Source organism: Bufo bufo, chromosome 2, assembly GCF_905171765.1.
Source record: "Bufo bufo chromosome 2, aBufBuf1.1, whole genome shotgun sequence".
Classification (NCBI taxonomy): domain Eukaryota; kingdom Metazoa; phylum Chordata; class Amphibia; order Anura; family Bufonidae; genus Bufo; species Bufo bufo.
This window is the reverse complement of record NC_053390.1, coordinates 756882154-756899308: the sequence shown is the minus strand read 5'-3', so window position 1 is coordinate 756899308 and position 17155 is coordinate 756882154.

The following is a 17155-nucleotide window of genomic DNA, read 5'->3' as shown; positions in this document are numbered from 1 at the left end:
TCTTTTGGCACAGGTTGCAAATGGCATCGCTGTTGTCAGAGGCAGACACACAAAAAAAATGCCACACTGCTGAGCTTTGAAATGACGGCATTCTGGTGGTGGCAGCAGCATGTGTTGATTGGCGTGCTGTCTGGCTGACCCCGGGTGCCGATACATGCTGTCTGACTGTGCCACTAGCTCCTTGCGACGACCTCCCCCTGCTTCCAACTCGTCTCCTCCTTCTCTCTGTCTCCCCTTCTGAACTTTCCCCCTCTTCTTCTTCTCTTCGAGCAGGCACCCACGTGGCATCCACGGACACATCGTCATCATCACTTGTATCTGACACCTCAGCAAAGGAAGCAGCAGCGGGTACAACATCATCATCATCATCACACTGTACGTCCATGTGTGTAATGCTGCCTGACTGAGACATATCCCTGTTATCTATATCCCCTGGCAATAATGGTTGCGCATCACTAATTTCATCCAACTGATGTGTAAATAACTCCTCTGAGGGATCAAATGAAGCGGCTGTGGTGGCTGTGGTGGTGGTGGCGGCGGGCAGGAGAGTGGTGACCAAAGCTGAGCTGGAGGAGGATGGTGCGTCAAGGTTCTTAGTGGAAGCTGTTGAAGATTGGGTGTCCTGTGTAAGCCAGTCAACTATTTTCTCAGAATTTTTTGGGTTCAGGGTACGTGGCCTCTGAACACTGGGCATTATTCCAGGGCCAGTGGAAATCACAGCACCACGAACACGACGGCCCCTGCGACGTGGCCTGCCTCTGCCTCATGTTTTATTAGATAAGTGTTACTATGCGTGCAAGGTACTGTGCCACCCTATATAATTGGTGGGCAGTGGGCACAGTACAGTCTGTGTAAGCCTGGCTGACACACACAGGCTTGCAAATGTGATTAGATCACAGTTAAATTTTAAATATAATTTTTTTTCTGAAATGTATTTGGGCGAATGACACCCTGTAACGGTATGAGTGCAGGCAGAACCAGCCACTAGCCAGTGTACACAATACAGTATGTGTGGGGGCCTGACACACACGGGCTTGCAAATGTGATTAGATCACAGAAAAATATTAAATATAATTTTTTTTTTATCTGCAATGGATTTTCTGTCACACCCTGTATGAATGGTGTGCACACAGTGCTGTCTATGACTGAGCCTGCAGCCTCTCACACACGGGCAGCCAGGCAGGCAACTGCAATATATATAAAAGATTTAAAAAAAAGCAGACTGATGTACCAGCCCTGAAAAGGGCTTTTTGGGGTGCTGTCAGGACGCTGTCCTTACAGCAGATGAGTCTGTGGACACAGAACACTGCCCTAGCTAACGCTTTCCCTATTGAATCAGCAGCAGCAGCACTGTCCCTCCTGTCACTGAGAATGCAGATTCCGAATGAATCTAAAATGGATGCTGTCCTGGAGGTGGGAGGGTCTGGGAGGGAGGGTCTGCTGCTGATTGGCTGGAATGTGTCTGCTGACTGTGAGGTAGAGGGTCAAAGTTTACTCAATGATGATGTATAGGGGGCGGACCGAACATCGCATATGTTCACCCGCAGCGGCGAACGCGAACAAGCTATGTTCGCTGGGAACTATTCGCCGGCGAACTATTTGGGCCATCTCTATCCTGCACCTGTCCATCAGCTCCCCGTACCTGCACTGCGCTGGGATTTCTGTCCCGCATTTCTGCGCCGTACATGTACGGCTCTGGTATCCTAAGGTTTTAAAAAACTCCCCAGTTTATTATTATAGACACGATCAGAGCTGAGATGACTTCAAGGTATAGAGGAGAGCTGCCAGAATCCTCTTTTCCCCAGGACCTACCTTCTCAGAGGTGCTGCAGGGACCCCCATATTCAAATATTTGGTTGCATCTTGTTGCTGTGTAGGCAGATAATATTTGAATATATCCATACGGTGGGCCCCCAAAATAAATTTTATTGGTGGGCCTGTAAGATGGGGAAACAGCTCTCCTTGTCTGAACACTGTGTGATTAAATTAAATGTTCTGGACTGACATTCTGCTGTATGGCCACAAGATGCCGCTGTTTCCTAAACACAGCTACAGACTGCACATATATCTCCATATTCATGAGAGAGGTGGGATTTACACAGAGTCTGGAGAGAAGAGAAGGAGAGAGCAGCCATCTTAGAGGGAGGTCAAACTAAGGAACTGTGTGAGCAGAGAATTTGACGGCATCCAGGTGTGAGAGCATCCCTCTGTCCAGAGGAAGGAGGATTGCTGCCAGAAATGCTGATGAGAGGAACAAAGTAACATACACTGCGGTACCACATGCTTGTTGAAGAGAAATTTGTTCTGTTCAGAGTCATCAGCGGATGTAAAGCAGACCCGGGTTTGTAAGATCGTGCAAGCACCTCATCACCGTGTTGGTGCCTAGAGACTGAGACTAGGCCTGTAGTTAGTTAGTTAGGGTTTCTGTTTGTGTCAGGCCACAAGTGTTACTACTGTTCATTTCAAGGACTCCATCACTTAAAGTAAAATTTCACATTGGAGAGCTGATAAAATTCTCACAAAATCAAGCCAGGCTGGCGTTTTCTTGCTCAGGGGGAATACTCAGGCACGTGCTACAGGACCAGTTATGAGAGGTATACTGTTGAACTTGGTAAGATTGTAAGCTGTTGTGCTGCACCACAGGATAGCCCGTGACACACACCCATACAGTGGTTCTTGTTTTTAGGGTAATAACAAGTAAGGTGTGGCAGTTTAGTTGTACCCGCCAGTAGGTAAACTATTGAACTTTCCTCCTTCATCTATCGGAGGGCACCGTGCTGTGCAGCACAAGGGTCTCAACCTTCGGGCTGGGTGTATGTAAATTGATTGTATGTTCCCAGCATTTGTGGTTGTGTTTATTGCCACATTTAAGTAAAATTCTGTTTTGGAAAAAGCTGGTGTTGGGGATGCTTTCCTCGTTCGTGACTTCACTGTATCCTGGGGAGCCCACCCCGGTACACGGCTTACAGGGCCTAGGCACCCCAGTCCGACACTGCATGGCACTGAAGCTGGTGGAGGACTTATCAAGTGCCATTGACTACCGGATAAATGTATGGTATGATTTACTCTGCATGCAGTGGCATTGCACACAGAAATGTCAAAGTATGAGGAGGTTTGGGAGGAACCAGGGGCGTAGCTAAAGGCTCATGGGCCCTGGTGCAAGAGTTTAGCTTTGGCCCCCCTTCCCTCAGTGCTTTGTGGCCAGGGGCAGGGAAGCACATAGCCTTCGTGCTGCCTAAGTCAAAAATTGAAAACCACCCCCCCTTCCTTATGCCAAATTCTTGATCTAAACCCTTCCCTCCAGCAAGAGGTGTAACTTGACTACCATGCACTGTCTATAATATTGATTCTTATGCACCACAAGGGTCTTCGGGCCCCCTCAAGCTCCTGATGCCCGTAGCGACTGCTACCTCTCTACCCACTATAGCTATGCCCCTGGGAGTAACCGTTTTCAAATGATCAGCCTTAGCAAAATAATCCCTGGCCCTGACATATTTCAGCCTCCTCAATCAGATGATTGGCAATGATCAGACCCAGGACTACAGGGAGTGCAGAATTATTAGGCAAATTAGTATTTTGACCACATCATCCTCTTTATGCATGTTGTCTTACTCCAAGCTGTATAGGCTCGAAAGCCTACTACCAATTAAGCATATTAGGTGATGTGCATCTCTGTAATGAGAAGGGGTGTGGTCTAATGACATCAACACCCTATATTAGGTGTGCATAATTATTAGGCAACTTCCTTTCCTTTGGCAAAATGGGTCAAAAGAAGGACTTGACAGGCTCAGAAAAGTCAAAAATAGTGAGATATCTTGCAGAGGGATGCAGCACTCTTAAAATTGCAAAGCTTCTGAAGCAAGATCATCGAACAATCAAGCGTTTCATTCAAAATAGTCAACAGGGTCGCAAGAAGCGTGTGGAAAAACCAAGGCGCAAAATAACTGCCCATGAACTGAGAAAAGTCAAGCGTGCAGCTGCCAAGATGCCACTTGCCACCAGTTTGGCCATATTTCAGAGCTTCAACATCACTGGAGTGCCCAAAAGCACAAGGTGTGCAATACTCAGAGACATGGCCAAGGTAAGAAAGGCTGAAAGACGACCACCACTGAACAAGACACACAAGCTGAAACGTCAAGACTGGGCCAAGAAATATCTCAAGACTGATTTTTCTAAGGTTTTATGGACTGATGAAATGAGAGTCAGTCTTGATGGGCCAGATGGATGGGCCCGTGGCTGGATTGGTAAAGGGCAGAGAGCTCCAGTCCGACTCAGACGCCAGCAAGGTGGAGGTGGAGTACTGGTTTGGGCTGGTATCGTCAAAGATGAGCTTGTGGGGCCCTTTCGGGTTGAGGATGGAGTCAAGCTCAACTCCCAGTCCTACTGCCAGTTTCTGGAAGACACCTTCTTCAAGCAGTGGTACAGGAAGAAGTCTGCATCCTTCAAGAAAAACATGATTTTCATGCAGGACAATGCTCCATCACACGCGTCCAAGTACTCCACAGCGTGGCTGGCAAGAAAGGGTATAAAAGAAGAAAATCTAATGACATGGCCTCCTTGTTCACCTGATCTGAACCCCATTGAGAACCTGTGGTCCATCATCAAATGTGAGATTTACAAGGAGGGAAAACAGTACACCATTCTGAACAGTGTCTGGGAGGCTTTGGTTGCTGCTGCACGCAATGTTGATGGTGAACAGATCAAAACACTGACAGAATCCATGGATGGCAGGCTTTTGAGTGTCCTTGCAAAGAAAGGTGGCTATATTGGTCACTGATTTGTTTTTGTTTTGTTTTTGAATGTCAGAAATGTATATTTGTGAATGTTGAGATGTTATATTGGTTTCACTGGTAAAAATAAATAATTGAAATGGGTATATATTTGTTTTTTGTTAAGTTGCCTAATAATTATGCACAGTAATAGTCACCTGCACACACAGATATCCCCCTAAAATAGCTAAAACTAAAAACAAACTAAAAACTACTTCCAAAAATATTCAGCTTTGATATTAATGAGTTTTTTGGGTTCATTGAGAACATGGTTGTTGTTCAATATAATAGTTAGAAAGAAAGATATAACTATAATTTAAAGGTAACGTCTGTTGCAACAAAATACCTAAAATACAACTCATTCCACAAAACACAAAACTTCAACTAGCTAAAAAGTAAGTTATGACTGTTAGGCCTCTTGCACACGAACGTTGTGTGCCCATGGCCGTATTGCGGCCCGCATACAGCGGGTCCGCAATACACAGGCACCGGCCTGTGTGCACTCCGCATCACAGATGCGGACCCATTCACTTGAATGGGTCGGCAAGCAAGGAGATGCAGAATGGAAGCCCAGATCGGAACCCCACGGAAGCACTATGGAGTGCTTCCGTGGTGCTTCTGTCCGTGCCTCCGCACTGCAAAAAAATAAAACTTATTCTATTATTTTGCGGTGCGGACGGATCAAGGACCCATTCAAGTTGAGTGGATCTCGATCCGTCCCGGCCGCCATACGGATGTTGCCCACAAATTGCGGTCCCCAATGCATGGAATGGATGCACAACATTCGTGTGCAAGAGGCCTTAAAATTTTGGAAGGCAAAAATAAATATATTCTTCTGGCCTCCAGACCAATGTCAGGCAGTGAAAGGACATTAAGTGGGCCCAATGAGATAAGATCGGCCAAATGTCCAGATAACTATGTAGCCAACTCTGATTAATCACCCACTAACCATGAAGCAATATTTTATTACTTCTCAATAATACTCCTAAAATGTGAGATTTGTTATATCAATATAGCTATTTAGATACTTTATGTAATGATTTCCATTTCTGATTTTGTTTTTTAAATTAAAATGTTTTTTGTTTTTTTGTTGTGTCCTGAAGTTGAGCTCATGTTATGCATTGCTGACCAGAGTTATCTAGTACCTTTAGGGTGCTGCCTGACACTGTTTTTTATGTTATGTTTTTTTTTACTTTTGGCAAAAGAAACTAGAAAAAGACCAGAATTTGTGCAGCATTTTTCTACGCATGTTTGTCCACACAGTGTGCTTTATCACCTGCTATGTTTTTTTTAATTTATTTTTTTTATATGCCTTTTTTATAGGAAAGTATGTACTTTAGCACCTGCCATTTTTGGTGTTTTGTACTCCCCTGTAATGCAATAAAACAAAAGCCAGCACATACACTCACCTAAAGAATTATTAGGAACACCATACTAATACGGTGTTGGACCCCCTTTTACCTTCAGAACTGCCTTAATTCTACGTAGCATTGATTCAACAAGGTGCTGATAGCATTCTTTAGAAATGTTGGCCCATATTGATAGGATAGCATCTTGCAGTTGATGGAGATTTGAGGGATGCACATCCAGGGCACGAAGCTCCCGTTCCACCACATCCCAAAGATGCTCTATTGGGTTGAGATCTGGTGACTGTGGGGGCCATTTTAGTACAATGAACTCATTGTCATGTTCAAGAAACCAATTTGAAATGATTCAAGCTTTGTGACATGGTGCATTATCCTGCTGGAAGTAGCCATCAGAGGATGGATACATGTTCTCATTCTGTTTACGCCAAATGCGGACTCTACCATTTGAATGTCTCAACAGAAATCGAGACTCATCAGACCAGGCAACATTTTTCCAGTCTTCAACAGTCCAATTTTGGTGAGCTCGTGCAAATTGTAGCCTCTTTTTCCTATTTGTAGTGGAAATGAGTGGTACCCGGTGGGGTCTCCTGCTGTTGTAGCCCATCCGCCTCAAGGTTGTGCATGTTGTGGCTTCACAAATGCTTTGCTGCATACCTCGGTTGTAACGAGTGGTTATTTCAGTCAACGTTGCTCTTCTATCAGCTTGAATCAGTCGGCCCATTCTCCTCTGACCTCTAGCATCCACAAGGCATTTTCGCCCACAGGACTGCCGCATACTGGATGTTTTTCCCTTTTCACACCATTCTTTGTAAACCCTAGAAATGGTTGTGCGTGAAAATCCCAGTAACTGAGCAGATTGTGAAATACTCAGACCGGCCCGTCTGGCACCAACAACCATGCCACACTCAAAATTGCTTAAATCACCTTTCTTTCCCATTCTGACATTCAGTTTGGAGTTCAGGAGATTGTCTTGACCAGGACCACCCCCCTAAATGCATTGAAGCAACTGCCATGTGATTGGTTGACTAGATAATTGCATTAATGAGAAATAGAACAGGTGTTCCTAATAATTCTTTAGGTGAGTGTATGTCACAAACATTTCTTAAGCTATATGTCCATGGGAGAAAAATGCCAGGCATGGAAGGAAAAATGCCAGACCCAGATCATATTATAGCTTAAGAGAAAAACTCCATTAAGCCAAAAAAAAAATATATATAAAAAAAATTCCACTAGAAAAAAGCCATAGACTTGCATGCAACATCTGGAACTGGTTACTAAAAAAAAAAACCAGCAAAATACCCACCAAAGACAGAAAACCCACTCAAATACAGTAGAAAAAAAGTCTGACACCAGCCTCAGGCCTCATGCACACGACCGTTTTTCGGGTCCGCATCCAAGCCGCAGTTTTTGCAGCTCGGGTGCGGACCCATTCACTTCAATGGGGCCGCAAAAGACGTGGACAGCACTCTATGTGCTGTCCGCATCCGTTGTTCCATTCTAAGCGCCCCGCAAAAGAGCATGTCTACATGAATAGTCTACAATGGGCCGCCTGTTTGGCGGCACCCGGGCGGCTTCCGATTTTTGCGGATCCGTGGTTTGCGGTCCACAAAAAACATCATGGTCGTGTGCATGAGGCCTAAATCTGAAATTTTTAATTTTTTTTTCTTTAACTGTCATTTTTCTTGAACTATTTTTCAAGAAACAAGGATAAAAACAGAATTGCAATTAAGAGATAAAAAAAATTACTGTTAAGAATTACTAACAAGACGCTAGGAGTAATAAATTGCATTTTTGATGACTCGTGAAATGTTTGAATAATCACTTTGTTTGCCAGTAACTCCCAGTACTCTTGTTATCTAGGTGAATTCCATAGACGTTTGAATTAATATTTTCCATTAAATAATATTAAATCAAGAGCAGGGCATTTTAGGCTGCGATAGACCTTGGAATACTAAGATTCCTGATAACACGGCAACATGACTGCATTAGTCACTGTTCAATATGTGGTATCACCTCTCAGGAAAAATTTATATGACTGTAAATAAATATCGATCCACTTGGAGGCTTTATATCAGGGATGGCCAAACTGAGGCTCTCCAGCTGTTGCAAAACTACAACTCCCAGCATGCCCACACTGCCTACAGCTATCAGCCTACAGTAGAGCATGGTGGGAGTTGTAGTTTTACAGCTGCTGGAGAGCCGCAGGTTGGCCATTCCTGCTTTATATCATATTCTTATCATATTCTTTACAATCGCTGTCTGAATTAAGAGAATCGTTATCTCACTCATTTTAACATGATTGTAGAAAAAAGGTTTATCGTGCCTGAGGATAGGTCATCAATATTAAAAGCCCAGAGAACCCCTTTAATTAGCATTTTCTAAAAATGTGATGGGACTTTTAAAAAACACATTATAATATATCAAAGGCAAAAAAATATATAAATTTCTTATGACATTATGAATCAGGTAAGATTCTATTTAATAGCTTACTTACATACATTTTATATTTAACCCTTTCAGGACCCTGCCATATTTCACCTTAAGGACCAGGCCGTTTTTTTGGGAAATTTGACATGTGTCACTTTATGTGGTAATATCTTTGGAACGCTTTTATTTATCCGAACCATTCTTAGTCTGTTTTCTCGTGACACATTGTACTTCATGATAGTGGTAAATTAAATTCAATATTTTTCATTTTTATTTATAAAAAAAATCCCAAATTTACAAAAAAAAATTGAAAAATTTGCAACTTTCCAAATTTCCATTTCTCTGCTTTTAAAACAGATAGTGATACCTCATATAATAAGTATTACTTTACATTTCCCATATGTCTACTTTATGTTTGGATCATTTTGTGAATGACATTTTATTTTTTGGGAACGTTAGAAGGCTTAGAAGTTTAGAAGCAAATCTACAAATTGTTCAGAGAATTTCCAAAACCCATTTTTTTAACGACCAGTTCAGTTATGAAGTCACTGTTGGGCTTACATAATAGAAACCGCCCATAAATGACCCCATTTTATAAACTACACCCCCTCAAGGTATTCAAAACTGATTTTACAAACTTTGTTAACCCTTCAGGTGTTCCACAAGAATTAAAGGAAAATGTAGCTGAAGTTTCAGAATTTCACTTTTTTGGCAGATTTTTCATTTTAATCAATTTTATTCTGGTAACAAAGCAAAGGTTAACAGCCAAACAAAACTCAATATTTATTACCCATATTCTGTAGTTTACAGAAACACCCCATTTGTAGTCGTAAACTGCTGTACGGGCACATGGCAGGGCACAGAAGGAAAGGAACACCATGTGGTTTTTGGAGGGCAGATTTCACTGGGATAATTTTAAGTTGCCATTTCACATTTGAAGACCCCCTGAGGCACTCCTAGAGTAGAAACTCCAAAAAAGTGACCCCATTTTGGAAACTACGCGAGAAGGTGGCAGTTTTGTTAATACTATTACAATAATATTTTTGATTGCTCTATATTACACTTTTTGTGAGGCAAGGTAACAAAAAATAGCTGTCTTGGCACCGTTTTTTTTTTTTTTTTTTTTTTACAATGGTCATCTGACAGGTTAGATCATGTGCTATTTTTATAGAGCAGATTGTTACGGATGCAATGTTTGCTTCAGTTTTACATAATAAAGCATTTTTGTCTCCATATTCCGAAAGCCATAGTTTTTAAAAAAAATTTAGGCTGTGTAGGGTCAAATTTTTTGCGTGATGAGATGACGGTTTGATTGGTACCATTTTGGGGTACATATGACTTGATCACTTGGTATCACTTTTTGTAATAGCATCGAAGTTTGTTTGTTGTGGCAGTTTTTCTTCTTTTAAATATTCTCTCCTCTTTTACCTTGTTGATTCCCTTTATGTATTTGAAAGTTTCTATCATATCCCCTCTGTCTCGTCTTTCTTCCAAGCTATACATGTTAAGGTCCTTTAATCTTTCCTGGTAAGTTTTATCCTGCAATCCATGTACTAGTTTAGTAGCTCTTCTCTGAACTCTCTCCAAAGTATCAATATCCTTCTGGAGATATGGTCTCCAGTACTGAGCACAATACTCCAAATGAGGTCTCACTAGTGCTCTGTAGAGCGGCATGAGCACCTCCCTCTTTCTACTGGATCAAAAGGATCCCACATGCTCTCTAGTTGGGATTCACCTGCTGGTCTACCAAATTAAGAGAATATTCTTTCTGGCAGATCTTTTGTGCCATAAACCAAGCTGATAAAGCAAGCAATGCTAATGGAAATATGCATGTCTACTTGGTCAGTGTGGGCAATGTTCCATAGTGGAAGATTACAGAAGTCTGGCAGCGCTAGCAAATTAGCTGTCCTTGCTTATCAACATCATCATAATTACGAACATGTGAGTTTTATATTCCTATTAAACTAACTACATAGATATATAAATTAGAAAGTTTTATAAAAAACAAACAACAATTTATTTACATGAGGTAATAGATAAAAGCTCAGATTCAAGTCCAAATAGGAATCCAAACCTTTGAAGTCACAAACAAAGTGGGTTGAGGTCAGAAACGATAATGGGTTTCATAGACTTAAGCAGGTATTACACTGCCCATTTTTATTTATTTTTTGCGATCATCTGGCAATGTAATACTGCCGCCAATTGCCCGATAAATGAGCAAATGCTCGATCATCGGGCAATCCAATTCTTTTGGCATGTTAAAAAATTATCGTTTGAAGGTTGCAGATTGTGGTGTCTAATAATGATCTGCAGCCGGCAAACCACTATATAGCATGGGGACAGGGGCGTAGATAAGGGGGGGGGGATAGAGGGGTTCAACCTCCCCCCCCCCCAGATTGTCTGTCCTCCTAACTAGTGATGTCCGGTTCATGTACGAATCGTTCATTTGAATCGATTCAGTTCACTGAACCGGAGGACTGGAGTCGATCACCTGACTGAGCTGATCCGTGTGAAGCCGCTCAGTCACATAGCGCACAGACAATAGCAGAGACGCCGTCGCTGGCAGCAGAGAGGGACTCGGGAGGAGCCTGAGGGAGGGACTCGGGAGGAGCCTAATATGATCCTAGAGTGGAAGCTGCTTCTTCCAGCCCCTCACCTCCCTGCCCACCAACCAATCAGAGCAGAGGCAAGGCAAGCACTAGCAGCTCTGAGTCGTCTGAGTAGTACAGGGAGTCTAAGAATAGGAATGAATCGAATGAGTCACAAGTTAAAAGAATCTAAAGATCCGACTTAGTTAGAGACTCATTCGATTCTTTGAGTTAAAAGAGCCGTGAGTCAGAGTCACCAGAACAGTTTACACTGAGGCTGTCCTGTCAGACTGTTGTCACTGTGGGTAACAATGCACACCACAGTGACAGCTCCTGAGTCCTCCTGTCCGGCGTCCGCTTCCCTTGAATCCCTTCACTATCACTATAATCACTCTTCCTGACTCATTCAGTCAGAGAGCTCAGAAATAGACTGTACCAAGAGCCGACTGAGTCAGCAAGTGAATCGAATAGATAGCATCCGCGCATGCGCACCACCTAGAGTCTTCGGTTCACTTGCGAGTCAGCTCAGCAGTCAGTAGACTCAGCAAGTGAACCGCCTCCGTGACTCCGTCTCCCGGCGGCCAGCCACGTAACGTCACTCACTCCGATGTCACGTGCCTGCTCCGCCTTCATTAATAAAGTGGGAGGAGCATGCGCCTGCGGCGTGACGTAGTGAGTGACGTCACGTTACGCTGCCGCCGGCCGCCTATTTTTAGTGTTTGAAGAGCGGGAGCCTGCCTGGAGCCTATCTGGAGTCCTGACAGTCCGAGTCCCAGTAAGTTAGTAGTGATAGATTATTAGATAGTAGTACTACATATACTTTGCACAAGTAGCTCACTTAGTCACTTACATAAGGAACGGCGGGTCCGTCTTACAATAGGGACACTGTCAGGGACACTGTTATGGGGGGGGGGGGATATCTGTGGATGTGGATGATGACTCTTATAATTTGAGAAAGCTGAACCCCCCCCCAGGAAAAAAAATTATCTACGGCCCTGCATGGGGACAGGCGATGGCATAGCGATCGTTCCTCCCCATGCTGAGGAGGAGATTGCTGCATGTAATAGCAGCGTTCTCCTCCACTAGTGAGCAGGCAATTGCAGGGAGGGAACGCTTCCTTCCCGACAATCGTCTACCACATCGGGCCGTGTAATACTGCCTTTCCACCTCTGTGTCCCATTGTTAGCATCTAACTAACAATTTTAATTTATAGAGATGACAATAGAGAAAAGTGGTTATTGGATTCAACTGAAGATTAAAATATCAGTTTTAAAACACTCCATTTATTTGTGGCACATGTGTCTAGGCTTGGACTGGCCCACCAGGGAGGCGGGGGATTCCTCAGTAGGCCCCCAGTCTCCTGCATCCGGAGATAAGATGGAGGAGTAATTATTTCTCTTGTTTCTCAGGAGAGATAATTATTGTAGCCACTAGGTGGCTGTATCGCACAGTGATGCAGCCTCTTACTGGTGTAAATTGTACAGGAGGCCCCACAGTATCTTCGAAACTTCCCAGGCTGCTGGCAGTGAAGGAGGAGAGAACATGTCTGGCCATCCTCCTACCCTCCCTGCTGTCAGAAAACTGTGGTTGCTGGAAAGAAGGACTCCTCTGCGGTGCTGGGCTGATTTCTCAGGTGTGTGACAGTAGTGAGCTGTAGGAGACTGTAAGGGGGAAATAGGGGATTTGTTTATAGCAGACTCAGGTCTGTGTATGTGTTCTGCTTTCTGCAGAGTTCAGAGTGGCATTGGGGGGAATCTGCCCTAGGTCCCCCCAATGCCTCTGCTTTAGGTGCACCCCCATTAGTGTCACAGCTCCAGATGTCCCCAATGCCCCCACTCTAAATGCACCCCTAATATTGCCTCTTCTCCAGTTGCCCCCCTAATACCTCTTCTCCAGGATCACCACTATTACCCTGCCTCAGGCGACCCAAATGCCTCTGCTTTCGGGGCACCCCCATAAATGCCCCACCTCCAGATGCCTCCACTCTAAATGCACCGCTAATATTGCCTCTTATGCACGCAGTGTATGTTTAAACACTGCCTGTCCAAAAAAAAAAGTCACCACCAAAAAAAAAAAGGTCACACACTCTAATATTTTGTTGGACTGCCTTTAGCTTTGATTACGGCATGCATTCGCTGTGGCATTGTTTCGATAAGCTTCTGCACTGTCACAAGATTTATTTCCATCCAGTGTTGCATTCATTTTTCACCAAGATCTTGCATTGATGATGGTAGAGTCTGACCGCTGCGCAAAGCCTTCTCCAGCACATCCCAAAGATTCTCAATGGGGTTAAGGTCTGGACTCTGTGGTGGCCAATCCATGTGTGAAAATGATGTCTCATGCTCCCTGAACCACTCTTTCACAATATGAGCCCGATGAATCCTGGCATTGTCATCTGGGAATATGCCCGTGCCATCAGGGAAGAAAAAATCCATTGATGGAATAACCTGGTCATTCAGTATGTTCAGGTAGTCAGCTGACCTCATTCTTTGAGCACAATCGGTTGCTGAACCTAGACCTGACCAACTGCAGCAACCCCAGATCATAGCACTGCCCCCACAGGCTTGTACAGTAGGCACTAGGCATGATGGGTGCATCACTTCATCTGCCTCTCTTCTTACCCTGATGCGCCCATCACTCTGGAACAGGGTAAATCTGGACTCATCAGACCACATGACCTTCTTCCATTGCTCCAGAGTACAATCTTTATGCTCCCTAGCAAATTGAAGCCTTTTTTTCTGGTTTGCCTCACTGATTAGTGGTTTTCTTACGGCTACACAGCTGTTCAGTCCCAATCCCTTGAGTTCCCTTTGCATTGTGTGTGTGGAAATGCTCTTACTTTCACCATTAAACATAGCCCTGAGTTCTACTGTTGTTTTTCTTCGATTTGATTTCACCAAACGTTTAAGTGATCGCCGATCACAATCATTCAGGATTTTTTTCCCGCCCCATATCTTCCTAGAATATGATGGGTCCCCACTATCCTTCCAGTTTTTAATAATGCGTTGGATAGTTATTAACCCAATTTTAGTAGTTTCTGCAATATCCTTAGATGTTTTCTCTGCTTGATGCATGCCAGTGATTTGACCCTTCTCAGACTAACATCTTTTCCACGACCACGAGATGTGTCTTTCGACATGGTTGTTTAAGAAATGAGAAGCAACTCATTGCACCAGTTGGGGTTAAATAACTTGTTGCCAGCTGAAAGATAATCGCCCATGCAGTAATTATCCAATAGGAGGCTCATAACTGTTTGCTTAGTTAAATCCAGGTGGCGACTTTTTTTTTGGACAGGCAGTGTAGTTAGAGTAGTTTACTTAATATAATATACTGAACGAGAGACTCTCTTCATCTAAATGTCAATCAATAGTACATTTTTAGCTAAATGCCTAGTATAAACCTATTAACCTATGTGCATTACAGCTAGTGTGTAGCTAATTATTTTCCTGGAAAATGGTTAATTGTAATGTAACCATTGATCGTGTGCATTTCTAGTTGGCTGTATGTGAATATACCTGCTGCTGATTTATGTTAAAGAGATTATGCAACTCTCTGTTAGAGCTCATGCACACGACCGATGGTCTGCAAATTGCGTATCTGCAAAACACGGATACTGGCCGTGTGCATTAAGCATTTTGTGGAAAGAAATGGCAGGCCCCTAATGTGGACATCGGGACACGGAATGCACATGGAATCATTTCCGTTTTTTGCAGCCTCATTGAAGTGAATGGTTCCACATACGGGCCGCAAAAAAAAGGACACGGACATTCGTGTGCATGAGCCTTACTAATGGCTTATCCTCTGGCTAGGTGACAGAATGTTATACTCACACGTATCACATATGCTGCTGATTTTCCACTGTGGAATTGCAATGTCTAACAGCAGATTTTGGTGCAGATTAGATGCTGTTTTGCCGCAGAGCTCATCCTTCCATTGAAAAGAGGGAAATCCGCAGCTAAAACCGCAAACATAATTGCCATGCTGCAGATTTTGAAATCCGCATTGCAGGTCAGTTTCTGCATGGAAAAAACCTGCAGTGTACATGAGATTTGTGTAATCTCATTCACTATGCTGGTACTGTAATACGCTTTTTCCACATGTAATTCTGCCCAGAAAAAAACGCATGTATTCTGCAACATGTTTAGGTGGTCTTAGGGTGCCTGCACAACGATGCGGATTACGTGCAGTTTTTCTGTGTGGATTTTCTTCTGGAAAAACCACAGCACAATACAGTACTAGCTATGAGATTAGACAAATCTCACATACACTTCGCTTTTTTCATAGGGCTCATGCACACGACAGTATTTTGCGTTCAGTATACTGGCCGTTTTTTTAGTTCAGTATGCGGTACATATACTCAGGGATGGACTGGGACAATAAAGTGGCCCTGGACTTCAGCCAGACCGGCCCACTGACCGGCCCACCGGGGGCGGAGCAAATAAAGGGGCGGGGCTCACATACATCCATTCAGCGGAGCAAATAGAGGGGCGGGGCTCACATCCATCCATTCATCAGAGCCGGGGGCGGAGCAAATAGAGGGGCGGGGCTCACATCCATCCATTCAGCAGAGCCGGGGGCGGAGCGGCAGGAGGGGTGGTGGCGGTGCTCACAGCCATCCATTCTGCTAAACGGGGGGGCGGAGCAGCAGTAGGGGCGGGGCTCATATCCATTTATTCAGGCGAGCCGGGGGCGGAGCACCAGGAGGGGAGGGGCTCACATTCATTCAGCTGCGCTGGAGGGCGAAGCAGGAGGCGGGGCTCACATCCATCTATTCAGCTGAGCCGGGGGCGGGGCTAACATCTCTCTTCAGTCTATCAGGGCCTCGCTGATAACCGCCCCGCCCCCGTCTGGTAGTGATGCCGCTGAGTGTACTGTGCGTGCAGGGGGGTCGTGCGGCCAGGGCCCCCTGATGGCGGCCCTGGCCGGCCCATAATTCGATCGGCCCACCGGGATTCTCCCGGTACTCCCGATGGCCAGTCCATCGCTGCATATACTGAACCATTAATTTCAATGGTTCAGCAAAAAAAAACTGAAGTGTCTCCGTGTGCATTCCGTTTCAGTATTTCCGTATTTCCGTACCGTGAAAAGATAGAACATGTCCTATTCTTGTCCTCAAATCATGGTGCTTGGCTCCAATCAAGACAATAGGTCCGCAAAAAAAACGGAACACATACGGAAATGCATCCGTATGTCTTCCGTATCCATTCCATTTTTGCGGAACCATCTATTGAAAATGTTATGCCCAGTCCAATTTTTTCTATGTAATTACTGTATACTGTATATGGCATACGGAAAAACGGAATGGAAAAACGGAAAGGAAACGGAAACACAACGGAAACAAAAAATGGAACAACGGATCAGTAAAAAAAATCTGCAACATGTCAAATGTTGTTTTTTTCTTGGCCTCATGCACACGACCGTGCCGTTTTTTGCGGTCCGCAAACCGCGGATCCGCAAAAAACGGAAGCCCTCTGTGTGCCTTCCGCAATGTGCGGAACGGAACGGGCGACCCATTGTAGACATGCCTATTCTTGTCCGCAAAACGGACAAGAATAGGACAGGTTATATTTTTTTTGCGGGGCCTCGGAACGGAGCAACGGATGCGGACAGCACACGGAGTGCTGTCCGCATCTTTTGCGGCCCCATTGAAGTGAATGGGTCAATAGGACCCAAACAATGGCCGTGTGCATAAGGCCTTAATAAAAGAGTGAGATCTGCAGAAAATCTGCATCAAATCTGCACCAAAAAATGCATAAAACCACACAAAAAAACATAAAAAGCACAATAAATTGTGCAGATTTATATGCATTTCTTGCGGGTTTTCTGCACACAAATCTACACTATGTGCAGGTATCCTTAGGACTGGGGGTCACGTGACTGATTAGCTGCGGATTTGCCATTGCAGATTTTCGTGTACATTTATTGGAACATTACCAGCGAATTTCTATATTCTCATCGACACGCTGTACAATAAAATACGAAGCAGAAAAGCTGTGGTTTTGCAG